The following is a 19,530-nucleotide window of genomic DNA, read 5'->3' as shown; positions in this document are numbered from 1 at the left end:
TATTGTCCCTTAATTAAAAGCAATCCACACACACCAATCCAAACTACTGCAGCATGGCTTCTCAAGAAGTTCTCTTGTGATCTACACATCAGTTATTTCAGCAAGTTACAATAAACACTCTGTCTTCAGAGAATGACAGAATGGTTTGGGTTGGTGGTCTCTAAGGTCCTTTCCTAGATCCAGCCTCCTGCCATGGGCAGGGACACCTCCCACCAGACCAGGTTGCCCAAAGCCCCATCCAGCCTGGCCTTGAGCACCTCCAGGGATGGGGCATCCACAGCTGCCCCTGGCAGCCTGTGCCAGTGCCTCACCATGCTCGGAGGCAAGAAAATCTTGCTGGAAGTGATACTGGCTTCTGCCAGTCATGCCTTCTGTGTACAGGCCGTAAATCTGACTGGCACACTAGCTATTCTTCTTTCAGGCTGAGCATATGAAGCAAGTAATATGGGGTTGGGGTCAGGGTTGCCAGAGACACTGGAAGCCGATGCTCGAGGCACAAGCTGCTCACAAGGCCCCACAGCTTGAGGCTTTCCTGGGTAACTGATGGCAAATGCATCTGCTGAGGTGCAGGGCTGCGTGTAAGGCTGTCCTGAAAACTGCTAGCAAAACCTTTCCTGTTCTTGCAGCTTTTGAGTGTTTTCAACAAAGCCAGGTTCTGTGTGCGTTCTTTGTAAAGACACGGGGTTAAACTGTTTTTTACTTTTCAGTTCTTCTTCAAATAGAAATAATTCATATATCAGTTACAACTTCTTGGTCAAAAGGGTGCTTTTGCATGGGTAATTCTTCATCAGTCTTCAGCCAAGTGTATGAATACCGAATGCTGTGATGGAACTACAGGCACTCTTTAGAGTGAGAGAGAATTCATCGATATTTAAATTGCCCCTTGCATCAGAGCCAAAGCTTTTAAAAGGGCTACAGGAGAGCCACCCTGCATGAAGTCCACATGCTGACTGTGCCTGACCATAACTGTGAGCATCGTTTTTCTAACACAGACCTAACAAAGCATCAGACACCAGCTGAAGCTTAATTCTGGCAGACTGAATTTCTCCAGCAATCCTCCGTGGTAGTGCACAGTCAGAAGTGCATCTTCCCGCTGACAAAAAGCTGTTGCGAGTGACTACTATGTTATATCATTCCTGTTTTCCTCTCTCTTGTCTGGAACCTATGATCATGGATGGGAAGCCCTGTAATATCCAAAACTTAAGCCACCACTACTAAATGAAATTAAAAGGCTAATCTGGCTGAGCACAGAAAATTGTCTGAGCTACAAGAAGTGTCACATTTGACTGTAATCTGATGTGTATGACATTAAAATCTGCAGGTTTAAATATCTGTGAGAGTTAACAAATTATTTTACTTTAGTAGTGTTAATTAAATTTGGGAAGCATTTACTTTATTTCACCATATTCAAGAAGAAAATGTCTCTTCCATTTAATTTGGTGTGCTTCCTCTTTTTACATAGCTTCCTCAAATTACTTTCACAGACCTTCTGCTTTATTTTTTTTAAATATTGATCTTTTGGTAACGTTTTTCACAGCTTTTAAATGAACTGGCTTTACAAGATAATCTATTTTGTAGATATCTTATAGCCCCATATGTTTAGTCACTGCTCCTGAGATTCATCATGTTGGCTGCTGCAGAGGCCTGGCAGTCAATAGATCCGTTTGAGAACTGAGCTTGTTGCTAACTGGCATTGAGGTGACAACACTGTCATGCCAGTTTTGGAGCAACACAGAATCAGACACAAGGCAGGGCTTTTGCAGCGTGAGCTCCAGGAAAATGAGTCCCGTGCACACTGAGGATGTAGCCACTAGCCCCTTAGCTTGGGGTTTCATTCACCCAACTCCTGGACACCTGCACTGAGTTGGATAAATCCCTGCTCCATCTGTTTGAGGAGGAATGCCTGGGTGGCCTGGTGGCACATGCTTTTCCCCACAGCTTCAGTGAAACAGCCGTTTCACCCAGGCAGTGACAGGTTCTGACAGAAATGAAAATGAAAGTCAACTGTGTTGCTGGCTACATCTGCAAGAAAAATGTCATTCGAGATGTATTTTGCACAAAGAAACTACAGTACCCTATAACTTATGATACCAAAACTAATTGCACCATTGTATCCATTGCCACTACCATTTATTGTGCTTGTTGAGGCTTTACACAAGCCTTTGCCTCTGAAAAAATAATCTCTGAATATGAAAATCATGTACTTCTTTTGGCTTGCATTATTAGATCTCCTTATAAAATAGTAGATGTCTTAACTCCAGTGTAAAATAAAGTGCATTTAGTAGCTGTGCAAAGGACATTATACACTTACTGGTTGACCATACAAAACTGATTTCTGGGTTAATTATCAGTTTCATGTAAATACAAGGATGGCAGTTATTTTAAAGGTAATATCAATCTTGTATTGGCATTTTTTCCCTTGGGTAATATTTCTAAGCACAATGCGCCATAGTTGCAGTAAAGCGCTCCGATTTTATCAGGTTTACTTGGAGAAGAAAGACATTGTGAAATCTCAGCCAATTAATGTACAGTTTTATAAGATCAAATGGCTCTGTGAAACTCTGTAGATATCCATAAAAGCAAGGAATAAGAACAGGAAAAAAAAACAAAAAACTCTTATCATGAAGTTGGTAATATGGTCTCAATACTAGCAGAAAAGAAAGATGCTCAGAATGAAGTGCACGTATTTGTTTTTCTGACATGACTGATATGAACATCCAGCATGGAAGGAGAGATAGTAAATGCTGCTCTACCAAACGGCTATCACAAGTAGCATCAAACTATCCATCAGAAATATTTGTAGGTATATTTATCTAGGGTAAAGTCCATACTTTGAGTTGCTTAAATCATGATAAGCACATTTTAAGAAATATCAATGTGTTAAAAAGGTGCATTCTGCTCCAAAAAGAAAGATGACTATTCAGGTACCTAAGATGAAGAGTAAAGATGAAGGAGAAGAGTAAAGGTGAAGGAGAAGAGTAAAGCGTATGAACCTGAGCAGAAAAGAACAATTCAGAAATAACGTTGACCCAGGAGGACTTTTTGGAACATATTTTACCCACTCAATGCTTATAGCCTCGGTGTACCCATAGTGAAGTACTTGACAGGTTCTGTAATGTGCTTGGAGACTTGGCTCAGCATGAGACTTGTTTCTAATTTGTAAAGTAAAACATGGAATCTGATTTCTAGCTAAAAAATAAGACCTGCATAGGACAATGCTTTGTTTTGTTCTGTTTTCTTGTAGAGAAAAAGATTACTATTTCTTAAAAGATTAGCTCTCCTTGTTGAAGAGGAATTGTCTGTAAATGTCATTCCTCCCAGGACAAGCAGTTCTGATTCCTTTGCCACTATCCATTATCTTTTCAATACATACACTGAGACACGTATGGCCATGCCAAATCCCACCCCCACATGGTTCTGATATCTTTTCAGGCTCTAACTACTCTGTCCAGTGTTTCTCCTTTTCCTGCTGTCTCTGGAGTGGGTGAGGGAGTGTAGGACTGAAAAGAAAGCAATCAGGTAAATGTTTTATTCATTCATTGCAATTCTGCTATTCCCCAGGAAAAGAAGAAAAGGAGAGTGAGTAACAGTCTGGGCTAAGAATGAAGAGGAAGTAAAACTTTTTCCTCTGTTTCTCCCTCCTCTTTTTTAAGTTCTTCCTCTTATATTCATACCTAAAATTTTTCTCCACGTGCCTTGGTTTTGGAAAAATTGGCCATTATCTTAAACGTGCTTGGCTGACCAGAGTGGTATAAAGCCACCCATCCAAGTTGCTGCAGTTCTTGCTGTATTATTAATAATTGAGCTACCATAATACTAATTCTTGTGTTCTCTGACAACATTACTCAAAGCAATGTGTGGATGTGCCATGTTTATTATAGAAAATAAAACATACAAGATGTAACATGTACGTGAGAGAAATGTCATCCACAGGAATGCGTTTTGTCAGAACACCGTTAACTTCAGCCCAGATATTCCCAAAGTTGACTGAGTGTAACTATTCTCACACACCATTTAATTTCCCATAGGCCTTTAATATGAATTTCAATTATTCAGAACTTGCAGAAAAGGACATGGAGACAGAATCTAATGTGCTAGATTTTGGGCGGCTGAAGAGCAGCATATAACAGCAAGATTCCCTGGGACTCTAGGATATGGAAATTTCTCTTCATGACACATTGGAACAAATTGACTGGCATCCCACGGAAATTACACAGAATCTGAAAGAAATGAGGAAGAGACCAGTGGTGGTGTTTTAGTAATGCCTTTCAGTGCTAACCCACGTTCAGTGGGTTCTTCAGTGGGGTTGTTCAGCCTGAGAGTGGCCCCGCTCCAGGAGGTTTGGCTGCGAGGTCAGGGCTCACATAGGGCCGGTGGCAGCCCCTTGCATCTGGGGAGATGTCCCCAGGCAGCCCGGCCAGCCCCCAGCCCGGGGGCACCCTGAGATAGCAGAAAATACTCCATACAAATGGTTGGGGACTCAGCTGCTGCCGATACAAGTTCAAAGGTTTCATTTGTGAGGGTTAGTCCTCCTGGTTGGCAACCAAGATGAAATCAGAAGAGGTAGTGAGAGGATAAATACATTACAAATCCATCTACATTGCATTATATTTATATTAGCAGCCTGGGAAGTGAGCAAGAGGAATAAAAAACAAAATACCAATGAAAAGAAATGTGCTATGAATAGTGTTTCTGAAGCTTGTGTGGATATCTTGAATAGCTGGAATATAAAAATAATATGCTATAACCTATTTAACGAGTGTAAAGATAGTGGAAAAGTACTCATGGGACACTATTACTTGTTTTGAAGACGCTATAACTTGTGTCAGTATTATTAACAACTCGGAGAACCTTGAATGCACCATCTCAGCCAGCAAAAAGCAAGAAAAGGAAACTGCTGAGGATCTATAAAAGACCAGCAACCAAACAGAAAATGAGATTGGATTTCTTCATAAAACTCGTCTGCATTCTGCCTGTATGAGGGAGGAGAAGGAGAGGAGATGGTGTAAAAGTCATATATTTAAAAAGTCTGTATTGGAGGACCAGGTGACTGGCTATGAACTATCAGATGGATTTCAGGAATGCCTCATCTTTCATTTCTTAAAACAAACAGTAGAGCATGCGGCATGTGGTTATCTTGTTTTGGACTTGATGCTTAAGAAGGATGATGGCATTGAAGATGTTTCCCTGGACATCAGGGACAGAAAAAGGAAAGGAAAAAAATATATATTCAGTTAGTACTAGGTAAAGAGCTAATTTCACAAAGCAAGAAAACTTTTTGCTTACAAAGGAAAGTGGAAGTCATAATTGGGACTGCTAAGAAGAGCTTGTAAGGCTAGAAAAATTCTAATGCCATAATTTAAAAAGAAAGATGAAAGTCAGCTTTCACTAAATATCCCACATGGATGAGCTGGAGCAGAAATAAAATTTAAAAGAGAGAGAGAGAGGGAGAGGGAGAAGGAGAGGGAGAGGGACTGAAGGCAGGAGAAGTAGAAAGCAGGTAATAGTCATTTAAGACAGTGACAGGCAGAATATGAGCAGGACAGCTAAACACTAGAGGGGAAACCTGCTGCTTTTAAAGTCAATAGATTTTGAAACTTCGTAGGAACAAAAACAAATAGCTCCCTCACCCAGAAGTACATTTACAAGATATGCATTATAAAAGTGTTAAGAAGGAAAAGAAAAAAAACATAAGGCAAAAATAAGCAGAAGTGCATATTCTAAATGTGTGCTGGTAGACCAGGGAAATTCCAGAGGAAGGCAGAACTGGTAAGCTCAAGTCAATATTAAAAAAAAAAAAAAAAAGGGACCCATGTAATTATCAGCTACCTAGAATAATATCAGTCCTTGCCTTGTTTTTAAGGACTGCCTTGTTTAAACAACCTTGCCAATGTTTTCAAATGCAGAAGGCCAGCACAGCTGCTGGCAGGTCTGCATAAACTTCACGAGGAGTATAAGAGATGAAACTTTCCACCAGCATAACTGGCTGCTGCAGGGTACAGTGGAAGATGGGGAAGTCAGGGGCACCATAGGTTCCCTCATACTCTGTGGTCAGCAAGGGTGATGCTGGGGCTGGGCTGGGGTGAGACCCTGCAGCGTGCTGACTGCACATCAGTCAGAGCGGTGATAGGAGAAGAAAGGCTTTGTACTTTCTGGATGATCAGCCAGTAAATTCTCCTAAAGGTCCTATCCAGGGAACGGAAACCTGGAAAGGAAGGGTGGATGCTGACAGAGTTCCTCAGGGACATCCTAAGGCTCACTTGTCTCAGTGCTACTGAGCTGCAGTCAAGCAGTGATAATTGCACAGGTGAGGAAGGGAATGAGCTTCTCTGACAAAACCAGTCTGTTTTGGATCACGGGAAGCTTAATTAATCAACAACACATCTTCATCCAAATCATCATCACTGTAACAATAACCAGCCAGTTCAGAGACCAACTCTTTGGCAACAATAATTGCCTATTGCACAGAGGCTTGTCCTGCCTTTTGTACACACGCAGACCCTGACTCATCCCTCCTCATCATGGCATTCATATCTTCGGCTGCGGGGAGGAGCAGGTGACGACAAGGAAAAAAGTAATGAATGGCGAACAATTACATGAAGCACTGGAATATTATGTGTGCCAGTCAACAAATTCTGATGGAAAAATAGGGCTGGTCAGACAAACCTGCAATGAGATTACAGACTCGGCTGTTAGAAGATAATTACATAGCTTTATTAACTTTAAAACTGCTTGACTTGGCACCGTGCGTTAATGATCAGAAAGAAAATTACTTCATAAAGCAATAAAGCACAAATTCAGTGCATCAGTAGCTGATTGGGAACTTCAAAGTAGCTGTCACTGGGACAATTGTCTTTGAAAGCTGATGTTTCCTTTGGGGTTCTTTGGGGTTCCTAAATTTTCTGGGAAGCAAATATAAAATTGCTGCAAATCAAGCGTGATGTGGTGCTGTCAGTGTGATAAGAATCAGGCTGTCAGCTGCATGACAAGCTATCTTCTGGAAAGTAGGAACATTGTAAAGGATGTAAGAGTGACAACTCGTAGGCAACATAAAGAGTACCAATGTCAAAACCTAACAAGCATCTCAATGTACGACTGCAGCAAAAGGATGATGGTAATTCCTGGATATGAAACAAAGGAATATTGGAGATAATATTATCTCTATATATAGCACTGCTAAAACTGATACTGGATTTTGGCATGTAGCATAAAAATAAGGCAGAGAACAGGAATGAGCTCACTTCAGCCTATGCATTCATACCGTATCAAGGACAGGCACAAGGGAAGAACTTGGATTCCCACTATCAAGTGGGAAACAAGCCAGACAAATACAGATTCAGAATGAATCAAAAGTTTTTAAACCAGGGAGAACTACCAAGTGGAGCAAGAAATTCCTTACTTCCTGACAGCTTTGCATGAACTTGTGGGGAGCTTACTGGCATGACTTTGGCCAGATAAAGGTTGCGTTTCAGGCAGTCACCACAATTCGCAGGAGACTGATAGTCTCTGGCAGCTGTGAAACTTATAAAATTATTTTTTAACACCATATTCAGCATATTTATTGCTGAAATAAAGATAGTCAAAATTATTAATGGCCCAAGTAAGTATCCTACCTTACTAAAATGTTGTGCATTCATCTAAGACTTCTACAGTTTGGAGGGAAAAAAATGCATTCTAAACATATTCTTTATGGAAATAAGTGGAGCAATCCTAGGAATACATTATATGATTTAAATTGAAGCAGTTTATCCTAAAGCAGCCTTCAAAACAAGGAATAAAACAACTAAGGCATTTTAATAATATAATTAAATCACTACCACTGATTTAAAAATAATTGTTGGATTCTGAAATACTTTTCATTTTATATATCCTTTCCTTTGCAAAGTGTTCCTTACAGTGCTTTCAGTACAGATACTGGCTATGAACAAGTGAACGAGTAAGCAACAATAATTACATGCTCTCCTATCACTCCTGCTCAGTCCTGCATTTTAAAATATTGTATAACAGGAAAGTGACCGGACACCAGGATTATTATCATGTAAACTCTTAAGGAAAGTGCTTTTATTTCTGATAACTGATCAAATAAAGCAGAATCAGTCAGCCTTTTCCTTCCCCTCATCATTTCTTTCCTTAAAAATTTCTATTTTAAAGCCACTTCTTGTTGAAATTACACTCAGTAACCCAATTTGAAGACAGTCACATGGGCACAACGGAAAAAAAAAAAAAAAGGTGTAGTTCATCAAGGGCAATTACATATTACTGTCAGAAGAAAACATCCCGCAAGAATAAACCTATCATCTTGCTTTGACCGATTAAATATTTTCTTTTAAAATGCAAAACCCATCATTGTTAGAAATGGAGAGCTGTAGTGACAGAAATAATTGGTCTTGCTTTCTGTCTAGAAAAATGCCTAAATCTGGCTCTTCTCCCCGGGCCTGAAGCAGCTGATGCTGCAGGGCCCTAAGAGGGGTTTACGTGCATCACCTCAGCTCTGAAGGAAACCAGAAACCAGGATGACATGTTTCTGACATCCACATGGTAACAAGCGCTGCTCAGAGCCAGCGGCAGTGCTGTGTTTCTGGCCCAAATCCTCCACCTGTCCGTGAGGGAAAGCACTACAGCGAGCTGCTGGTACATTGCATGCCTGTCAGCACTGGGTTAAACAGCCCCTGGAGAGCAAGCACGGCAGTGTATGCAACTGTGTGCGTGTATATACGTCTATATATATGTGTATATAATGTTCTATAGTATGCATATATGTTACATACATAAAAGGTGAGATTAAAGTAAGGATTAACCCCATTACAGTCATTCAGATAACAACATACAGTTCTTCAAGTGGGAAGCCCTTTGGAGAGAGATTGCCTGTATCAAGCAGTTTCTTGTTAATTGGTAAAAAACATAGCTGGTGGCCTTGGCCCAGTGGCCGGGGCAGAGCAGGGGCAGCAGGGGGGCTGTGGTGGGCACACATGAGGCTGTACCTGCCCCCTGCTCTGTGGGAGCGGGCCTGGGACCATATCCCCACCAGGACGGGGCTTCCATGGCCTGCTCAGGCCTGAACTAAAGTCGCAGAGAGCAGGCCTGGAGCCACAGGTCACAGCTCCTTGTGCTGGAGATGTAAAATATTTCACTACCCCAACAAAGATGAAGTTGCAGATGTGAGACTGTCACAGTTTCCAGTGCTGATTTTCTGTGTTCTCATTTGGGAGTCATATTTTATTTTAAGCCTATAGTAATTGCCCTAATACCATTATTACAAAACAACTCTCAAGCCAAGTTGAGGTCTTAGGCCTCACCCAGTTGGTTCATATACAGCTTTCCAAGGACAAATGATACAAATCTTCAATGTTTCTTTTTCTGGACAGCTGCTCACTTGGCAGCTTTGGAGCAAGATTTGAGACTTTGTAGGCTCATGGGAATTTCATATGAAAAGTGTGGGTTGATGAACCCCCAAACAGCCCCAGTGGTTCTCGTTGAATGATCACTTCCGGAAGAGTTGCCCTCCTTAACCTGACAGTAATGCTAATGATATTGTACCATTAAGACATGTAGTTTGTAGGTGAATTTATACACAAGTCTGAGGTGGCAGTTGCTTCTGGACTTACACGTAAAAGAACACTTTTCATCATACAAAATTCATCATTCCCTTAAAAAAGTAGTCCTCTGAATCACAACAATAAATAAAAGTTTTACAGAAGAAGCAACTAGGAAAGCAAGCAAGTTTTGTTAAAAATATATTTTATGTTTTCTAGATTGCACTACTTCCAGAAAATGACAGCAAGCAAGGAACTCACTTTTTATCTGGGATCCTCTGATTTCCATCATCTGAACCTCTATATGAATCTATATGGAGGAGTAAAGCAGTTTATGCAAGATATTAGTTATATGTACTTCAGAAAAAGTGACTAGTAAGACCATTGGTCTTACTAAGAACAGTGGTTCTTCTGCGAACTATATATATGTATATTAATGACTGAATCCGTGGTTAGGGATTCTCTGCAGTGTTTTCGTGAGTTTTTTCTCCCCTTTTGGAGACACTGATGGCTACAAGACATATTGCTGTGTTCATTTAAAACAACAACAACAAACACACACAGATTTATTAACAGATTTCTTACAAACAATGGCATTTGCCAACTAGAACAGCCAAGATCCATCATTAAAACTTTAACAAAGAACAGCCCTCTGTGGGAAAGCAATGGATGTTCCAAGTCATCTTTACAAGCACTGATTCAAAATATCATTGCATCCTTGGTTAATACCTTTTTTTCCATGAGTACAGGGGTGGGAGCTGGTTAAGTGTTACTGAACTGAACATGCTACAAATAAACCCTGAAGAAGGGACAGAAGGGGGGTGTGTGTTTCTAACACCCATTAACTTGTTAGCAATGAGGGCGTCAGTCCTATTGTGAATTGGCCAAAAGGACTTTTTCTTTGCTGCCACTGCCTGCTTCAAGTGAGGGAGCAGGCCCCACTGTTTCACAGCCCACCAGGCGTGGTGGGACCCCAGTCTGCTCCGCTCGGTAGGTGTTGCAGGCAGGTAACAAAAGGCTGTTTGCTGCAAGCTAGAGGAAAATCAAACAGATGTTGTTCACTTTGAATTATATGCTGCTTCTACAGAGTGAAAAATGGGTATCAGCATCACATTAAAATCCCAAACCTTTTCACAGAATAACCTTTGCTGGCTGGACGGACCCAGCCACTTAACAGCTTCACCTGGAAGGCACAGGGATCATGGCTACTATGATTAATACAAATAAAACTGTTTTCTTGATGGTTCGTAATCAAGCTGTTTGCAGCTTGTTCAGTCATTCAGAATAGTCATACCAGTTCAAACTGGGGCTGAAGAAACCCTAAACAACTAATGGATACTTACCCATGCAAATAACATGTTCTGTTTCAAGACTTCACGTTCTTACTTCTCCACAGGGGTTATTGCAGCCTCCTTCTCCCTTCCAGCCTCCTTCAAAGAACCCAGCAGCTGCAGAGTGTTGTTTTGAGTAGTGTTGCTTCCAGGTCTCCAGCACACACTTAGTTACTTCCTATTCCACCTCTCTCTGATATCTGGGTTCCCCTTGTGGACGTTTTCAGCTCAATAATGTTTGCTACATACTGCATGCTTTGCTTTTCCAACTGGGAGAAAAACTGTAGACTATTAGGGGGAGTGTCAGCTAGCCTGAGCGTGCACACCATATGGCCTCATATGGCTACCTCTGCGTGGTAGCAGTTTTTAGCAGAAGCCTATCTTTTTTTTTCCCAGTGGAAATATTTTAGGAGTGAGCTTCTTGCTGAAAAACATCATAAAAAATGTATGTGAAAAATGTTTTTTCCTCTTCTCATCAAATATTTTTATCCTAGAGAGTAAAAAAATGAAAGCATTTTCTGACAAATTCAAATTCTCACATATAGTAAGTGCTATTTGCTTGTTCAATAGGTTGCAGTGATCCAGAGCACCAGAACCAAGTGTTGGTGTTTTCTCGTTTGTTTGTTTTGTTTGTTTAAATCCTTGAGTGGCTCAAGAAAAGTGCTTCACCATACCTGCATTTATGGGTGATGTTTGATGTATAATTACCAGCAGATCAGACTTGCAGAAAGGTATAGAATTGCTGGGAGTGCCCCAGAAAGAATTTCACTCTATTTTATTCACTAAGCTTATCTGGAATGTCCCTACGCTCTCTACTGGATATCTCTGTACCTGTTTCTATCCCAGCATTTATGCTAGGAGATATATTAGCACAATTGTGCAAATACTATTACACTACTCTGGCTTTACAGTGTTACAGCCATGAGGACAGTGTAACCTGATTAAGAAGCGTTTCCTGATTTAGATACATCAAATGATGCTCACTGAATTTGAAAAAAGAAGGCTCTCTATTCTGAAACTGGGCATTTTATTATAAATATAGCATTATAATTATTTTTAGGCCACTACACCTACCCCTGTAGTTTAGATATGTTTCTTAGCATCTCTAATGTACTCATCAGAGTGAATGGAAATGACTTCTTTACACACTGACTGTTGTCCCTTCCCTTTCTTTAATCGTTGCCTGACTGCTCTTTAATGATGGATGGTCTCCTCCATCCTCACCTCTTCAGGCTTAGCCCAATTGTCTTAAGCAATAATTCTTCTCCCACTACTTTTGCTTTCTTTTTTGGACAGCCATGGCAGAGAGAGGTCTAAAAGCAGTGGAGCAGTGATTGGAAGGAGAAATGAGGGTGAGAGGTGGCAGTACTCAAGTTTCTGTCATCAGATACGATGACTCAATGCGCTGGCATTTCCGAAGCAAGAGGGGCCAAGCATTGCCTACATATTTTTGTTGTTAGAATGGGCTTGTTGTAAAGGTAATTCAGTTCTTCAAATGGCTGTCATTTTTTGGTGGGCCTTTAACCCACCTGATTCAGCTGTGCTTTGTACAACTGCCCAAGAGGAATTCAGTGGGTGACTGTGGAAGGAAAGGCGGACAGCCCACACTGCTCACTTTGAGCTCGTGTGTGTAGACAGTGCAGTAGCTTGGTTTTGTGTTGCCTGTTTTGTGCCTTCTTATCTTATGCAGTGGCAACAGAGAGTTTAAATGGTGAGACTTTCTTGTCTACCTTGTCTATGTAAGGACAGCTGCAAGGGAAATGCTGTGAGCCTCCAAGGGAGATGTGGATAAGTCTAGGTTCAGTCATCATCTTTGCCTTTCAGGTGGTGAGAGCATGACAGGAGTTTTAAAATGCTGTATAGCAGGCACCTCTGAGCTGGCAGCTCTATGAGGTCTCGCCTCTTAGCTCCTGGACTCCTCAGATGTGTACCATTGATTAAAGTAATGACAGGAACTCTAAAATTTCAGGAAATTCAGCCTGTAACTCATGTGAGTTAAGACATTTCCACTGTGTGCAAGTCAACTCCTAATTGCCCAGGCCAGTTCTCATGTTGATTCTTCCTTTGAGGCGTCTAGCGCTGGCCAGTGTACAGAGGCGATGCTGAGGCTCCTGCTCTGATCTGAAGGTACATCGTGTTCCTAGAAAGGTATCTCTGCTTGCACTTGACAAAGGAATGATACAAGATCCCGGAATGCAAGGAAGGGACATGCAGTACTTTCACATGGCTATGTCACGGGAACTACAGGCTACAAGCAGGTGCCTAGAAGCCTCAGGGTCCGTTTGGTAGATCCCTACTTCATTTTCATACAGGGCAGGTGTTGCTAGTGTTGAAGGAAGAGAAGGGAGGGGTTAGAGAATTATCCTCCTTCAGCAGGCGCATTCTCAAGAAAGGTCTGAAGCTATAGGTGATGACTGGTTTTCTACTCCTCTTTGCGCTGAGTGGTAATTTTGAATTCTCCAGAGAAAGATGAGCAATTTCTTGGACTCTGTTTTTCCCACGGTCTATTAGCATCATAAGGGAAGACGTGAAGGAAATAATCTATCGGTATAAACAGCTTGTTAAAAGATGAAGGCTGAAATTACCTGCCCATCTAAACTGAGCGTCTCCCTGGGGAAACATAAAACAATCACTTACGTACCTCAACAAAATGACAAGGTCTCTCTGATGCCAAAAGTACGCTATGATATTGATCACTCTCCACACATTTTTATGCTCTGTTCTGTGAGAAGAGTTTTCTCTGACCAAAGGTCGACCAGACCTTCTTGTCTTGGTGGCAGCAATGTTTGTACCTACAAAACGAAAGCCTTGGGAGCAGCACTACAAAGGATTGCTGTTAGTGCAGATTGTGGGTCTGAACAGAGCAGGAACCTGAGCTGTAAAAAAAAAAAAAAAGGGTTCTGGAAAACTGAAAGGTTTGTGATTTTGGTATAGCAATGAAGGGAAAAAAAATGTTTCATGGACACTTTCAGGCTTTTGTTTTTATAAACCAAGGTAGCTGGTGTCTAAAGGTTAACACAGAAAAGAGGATGACTGGTTGTTAGGTAATTTCTTAATTTCATTAAAGTTTCTCTCGCTGGTTGTCAACTTTGATCTAAGTTTCTGTGCAAAATATGGGAACTTTACGAGCGGATAAAACCATCAAACATCACTGAAGTGTGGCAGAATGAAGCTACAGCATAACCTCCAGTGCAGAACAGGTGAGGAGAAAGAAATCCTCACATCAATGCAGCCAAATTGTCCCAGGTTACATCAGTCTGCCAGGTTACACCTTCTGCCTACTGCCTCTGTACAATTTATACAAGAGGATCCTTGGTTGGAGGAGGCTGCCCTGTGCAAGGGAACACGGTGCTTGTCTGTGCAAGGGGATTTCTCCACTGCCTCTTTGCAGCCTAAATATGTCACTGATGGATGTATTCAGGTAGCCACCTGTGAGCTTCTGCTTTCAGGTGCCTGAAAACCTGAGCCTTTAGGACCTGAGGCCTGTAGACTTCACTGGTAGTTCATAACGGATGGAGACAATTCACAGCACCTAAGTTATCCTTCTGATCTGAATTGCCCTCTGAAAAAGAGGAATCATCAGGTGTGAACAGACCTTTTTTATGGCCCTGAACAGTCTTGTCCAGGCCCTCCACAGTCCGCCAGTGGCCCAGGAGCACAGCTCCAGCCTGGGCACCCAAACCTCATCGGAGTTGCCACAGGGGTGCCTGTGCTCTGTTCCCTGCTGTCCTGCCCACCAACCGGTCTGGCTGGGTGGACTTGAGACCCGTGGGTAGGTAGCCCTGCCCATCTCCAGCCCTGTCAGATGGTCTGTGCCTGAAGTTTGACTGATGTTGTAGCCTAATTGCTAGCCCTGTCTCTGTTCGTTCCTCACTGGACTCCCTGGGCACTGACCAGGCAACCTGGCCCACAAAGCTCTGAACTCCCAGTTCAGGCAGGAATAAAACCCATTTGCAACAGAGTTCAAAGAATTCACGGAGTGAATAACTCCGTTGAGTGATAACTCTCTTGTAATGGAAAAACATTGTGATGAAAAAAATCATGCACAATGGAGGACAGGATGAGCTACAGTAGTGGGGCAGAGTGCCTTTGCATGGTTATCTGAAAATGATGGGCTTACTGGTAAACCACAGACTTGTGAGATGCTAAGGATAAGCCCAAACTTGCTGCTTATCATGAAATTCACTTTGCTGTAACCTGGATAGCCCATGGAGTAAGGGGAAGTGGTGGAGCTCAGCCAGCTGTTCCCACAGGCCTCTCCCACCACCAGCCAAACCCAGGTGCCTCAGGAGGTGATGCTGCAGGGGTGGCGGGTGTCTTGCTGGAGGAGCAGAGCAGGACGGACACTGCCGAGTGTCTGGCAGTGCCAGGGTTTTCGGTGGGATATAGAGCAGAAATTTTGGCTGCCTTTGTTGTTTAATTAGGTGACGAGACATTTCACAGGACTGCATAAATGCATGTTCATGTCAGTTGTCTGCCACATGACTCCTATGTGGGTAAATGACCATGCTTATGCACAACCAACCTCCACCAATTTCAGTGAGAACTTTTTCTTTTAGAAACAAGGCCACCATGCTGGGAATTGCTGCTCATTCAGATGCATTTCTAGTCCCATCAAAGTGGTCAGTACAGAAAGTTCACAGACCAGCAAGCTAAAAGTTCACAGACCAGCTATTGCCATCAAGTAGTCCAACCTCCAGTCTGCTCTACTTGTGGCATCCTCTCTGACTCATTCTCATATGAATTGGGGCTTATCTTTTAGACAGGTATTCAAGTCATGGTTTCAGCCTTCTATCTGGGTAGTTGTAATCACTCTCTAACAGCCCATTTCACCTGGAGAACTTTCTGTCCTCTTCAACACGGATTGCTTTAGTACTGTATAATTCAAAGGAATTTTACTACGCCCAGTTTCTGGGTGCAGCAGTTTAAAATATCCTACCACATTCGTGTCTTTAAAACTTCCTTTGAAGACTATCAAAATGCATTTTCTGACACAGAAAATAAACTCCAGGGCAAGGAGGATGTGTAGTGATGGCAGTAATAATGCCATCATTTTGAATTATTTATTTTATATTTGAGGATTAAACACAATTCAGCAAAGTTAAAACCAATTGACTCAGTCCTGCAACTGTGCCAGGACTTCATGAACTTGACTGACAGGAGCAGGGCACATCTCTGGGCGGTGAGGCAGAGTACCACGCAGTCCAACAAGGCTCTTCAGAGCCCATTTAACAAGAGCACACCCCTTGGTTGCTATCTCTTCAGCAGGGCTGCTCTCATGCTTAAAATTAACCACGTGCTCGGGCATTTTGCTAGCTCACATCTCACTGCTCTTCTCTCTGCAGGGTCAAATCCTGATGAGCCAGAGCTGTGCTGGGGTGCCCGTCGCTGCTGACCTTGGCAGAGCCAAACCAAGAGTTTGACCTTGGCAAAAAGTTGTTCAAACTCTGTGGTGAAAACAAGGCAAAGGAAAATCAGCCTGCTGAAAACTTTGACCAGCCCGTGACACTACCAGTTAAGACTGCTTTATCGTGGTATAGATAAAAGCGCTCTCACTGCTGTGGGAAGGCTTTACAAGAAGTACTAAGCATGCCGTTCCTTATTCAGGACAGGATAATGTGAGTGCAGGTGGCTTGGCAAAGCTAATTTTCTTTTCTGCTTTTCAGCTTTCACATCAAAAATACGGAAGGCAACTAACTCTAGGTGCTTTTGGGTAGAGAAGCAAAATAATCCTGGTGTGGACGTGTGTCTGTTGATACAGTCTCAGGCAGGACCAATGCCTGGGCTGTATAGCAAGATGCTGAGCTGATGCTTTGGGATTGCCTTCAGATATAAAGGTGTCTCTCTGCATTAAACTCCTTCCCAAGAGAGGTTATCTCAACACTCCTCTGTAACCTCAGGGCAGAAGAGAAGCTCAGCTTTCTGCAACCTTCATCCCCAGCAGTCAGCTTTATGTTTCACTTTTCCCTCAATCTGGATGCCAAGGGAGACATTATAAGCCCCAGGGGACATTGGATCACATTTTTATATAGCTATTTACACTAGCAAGGAAAAAATAATTGCACAAACCAGACCAGTTCTGTGCCACGCACAAAAATGTAAATACTAATGTTGTACCAGCTGCTCTGAAGAGAGCCACTGTTCTGTGGTTCCTCTCATTCACATTCATGAGGATTAAAGAATAGCTGCACACTGAAGTCCAGGAGGAGCTAGAGCCGAAAACAGAGAAAGAGATAAAGGAAACAGGAATGAAGGAAACTGAATTCTTCAGATAATGGCAGAAAATAAACAGGAAAGGATATGTTTCTTATGCTGCAGACATTTAACAGTCTAAAAAAAAAAAAACAAAAAAACAAAAAACAACAACAACAAAAAAGGAAAACTGTAATGATGACAATGCAAAGAGCTACTGAAAACACACCCCAAAAGACAAACATACAGGTGCTGGTTTTGGACTTGTAAATTCCACGAAGACACAGGTGTAGGCTGATACATATTCATTGCCGTCACTATCATCTTTCTCTCACTTTCTTGCTCAAATATCAAAGCAGAGCTGCCAGTGCATAGAGGCATCATTAAAATGAATTTAAGAGACATCACAGATTTAACAGTAATTTTCAGTAACTTTAATTCCATTTAATCTCTAAAAATAGTTTTGGCTTACATTTCTAATATTCCCTTCTTGGACAAGAAAATGAGTAACCTTTAAACAAAATGTTATCCTCGTAATGGTGAGTAGAAAAATACTCATCTGCAATGCACTTTCTCTTTCATGTGAAACGGATTATAACAAAGCTTTTAAAACAGCAGGATTTTAACTTCAGTAAATGGCTGGTCCTCAAAGAGAACCTTCTCAGCGGTTTTAATTCTTGAAAATTAGAGGTGTCAAAAAGCAGTCTTGTATGTGCCTATTAACTCTAGTGGTATTTTACTGTTATGCTACGTATAAATATCAGCAACAGCCAATGGCTAACACTCTTCAGGACATTGTTTAAATGCTGAATATCAACATAAACAGGCACCTACTGGAATCCAGGCTGCCGTTAAATGATATGTTCATTTGTGTTCCTTCACAGGACATAAGCTGTTGCATTCAGCCATTGCATTCAGCCGTTCCTTCTTTTCAGTTTGGCCACTTGCAACGTTCGTAAAGCACTTGCTGTTCTAAAATGGCAGATACTGGCTTGGGAGCATCAGTAACTTATTTTTTAGCATAAGTATCGAGAGTAAAGCATGGTAGTTTTAATCTTTTAAATAGAAGCAGTATTTGCAAAAATCTCAACAAAATGGTAGGGTAACAACACTGCCCTCTTACTGTGAAAATAATCATGAATTAAGTGAAAAAATCTGAGATACAGTATCTCTTTCACTCTACATGTGCCAAATATCAGGAGTGAAATATAACCTATTGGCCGTGAAAATACCGAAATTCTCTAATTAATAAGAAATTTGTGGTAAAAGTCACTAGGCTGAGTTGGGGAACATTCGAGTTAAGCCCTTCCGTATTTTCTGAATGAGGACTTTGTTCTCATCCTGAAGATGCAATTGCAGGCTCAGTCAAGCCATGCACTGTTCAAGTCTGAGTTTCTGAGGTTGCATTTAGGGCTGGAGGCAGGAGAACAGTTTGCCTAAATGCGATTTAAGAGCACAAGTCCATGAACTGGAGCACACTGTCACCAAGCCAGAGCTTGCAGTCTAACGCAAAAACATCTGCAAGGAAGTACTGGGCAAAGCACGGCACCCTGCATCTTCAAAAATACACACAGGTTTCTCCTTGCCTCTCTCCTCCTGATTTTGTTGTACATGAAGAATGAAGACAGTTCCTTATGTAGATCATCAGTAAGTGAAGATAGATAGATGAAAGCAGTTCTCCGTTGCAGGAAAGAATCAACATTCATGGTAAAAGACTGGATTCACAAGAGATAAGAAAAGGCATCTGAGCTTAAAGTCTGTATTACATTCTTATTTCAGGTGAATTCTGAAACCAAGTGAAAAGGTGTTAACTCCAAACCTATCTGAATCTGGTGTCTTACTGACAAATCTATAGGCAAGACAGCGTGAGAATATTTTTGTTAGTTTAACTTTAAACTCAACAGTAAAATAGATTAAAGTATGTTTCCTCTTTGTCTGGTGATAATGGTTTGGGGCATTTTTTTATCCCCTGGCATAACCAGATTAATGCAGAACTGCACAGACCTTGACTGCAATGCTTACATGTTTTCTTACAGTGCCTACCAAAAGCCACAGGACTTCCCAAATCCCAGCGCTGCATTACACTCATGCCTCTTAGGAGGCCCTTAATGTGACAAGAGGATGCAGGTACGTGTTGGGAGCAGCACACCCCGAGGCACTTGGCAGTTTAGGGCAGGCTCGGAGCAGACTGACATGACCACTGCTTTGGAAGAACATTGGATCGCAGCAGCTTTCAACGGTGGGATGATTTCAGGACGTAGGACATCAACAAACGGAATAACGGAGTATCAGGACATGGAGCAGCGGTCACAAAGAAATCAGGGTGACAGGGCTCATCACTTTTCTAGCACTGGGGCCATCTCTGCGGGACCGTTGTAGCAAGGGCCCATCAGCAGGGAGCGACAGAGCACAGCCACTGCTGTTGCCCCACTGACTGCTCCCGGCCCAGTGTTAGTAAGAAGCGTTACGTATAC

The sequence above is a fragment of the Cygnus olor genome, chromosome 1 (assembly GCF_009769625.2).
Source record: "Cygnus olor isolate bCygOlo1 chromosome 1, bCygOlo1.pri.v2, whole genome shotgun sequence".
NCBI lineage: Eukaryota > Metazoa > Chordata > Aves > Anseriformes > Anatidae > Cygnus > Cygnus olor.
Note: the sequence above shows the minus strand (reverse complement) of the source record.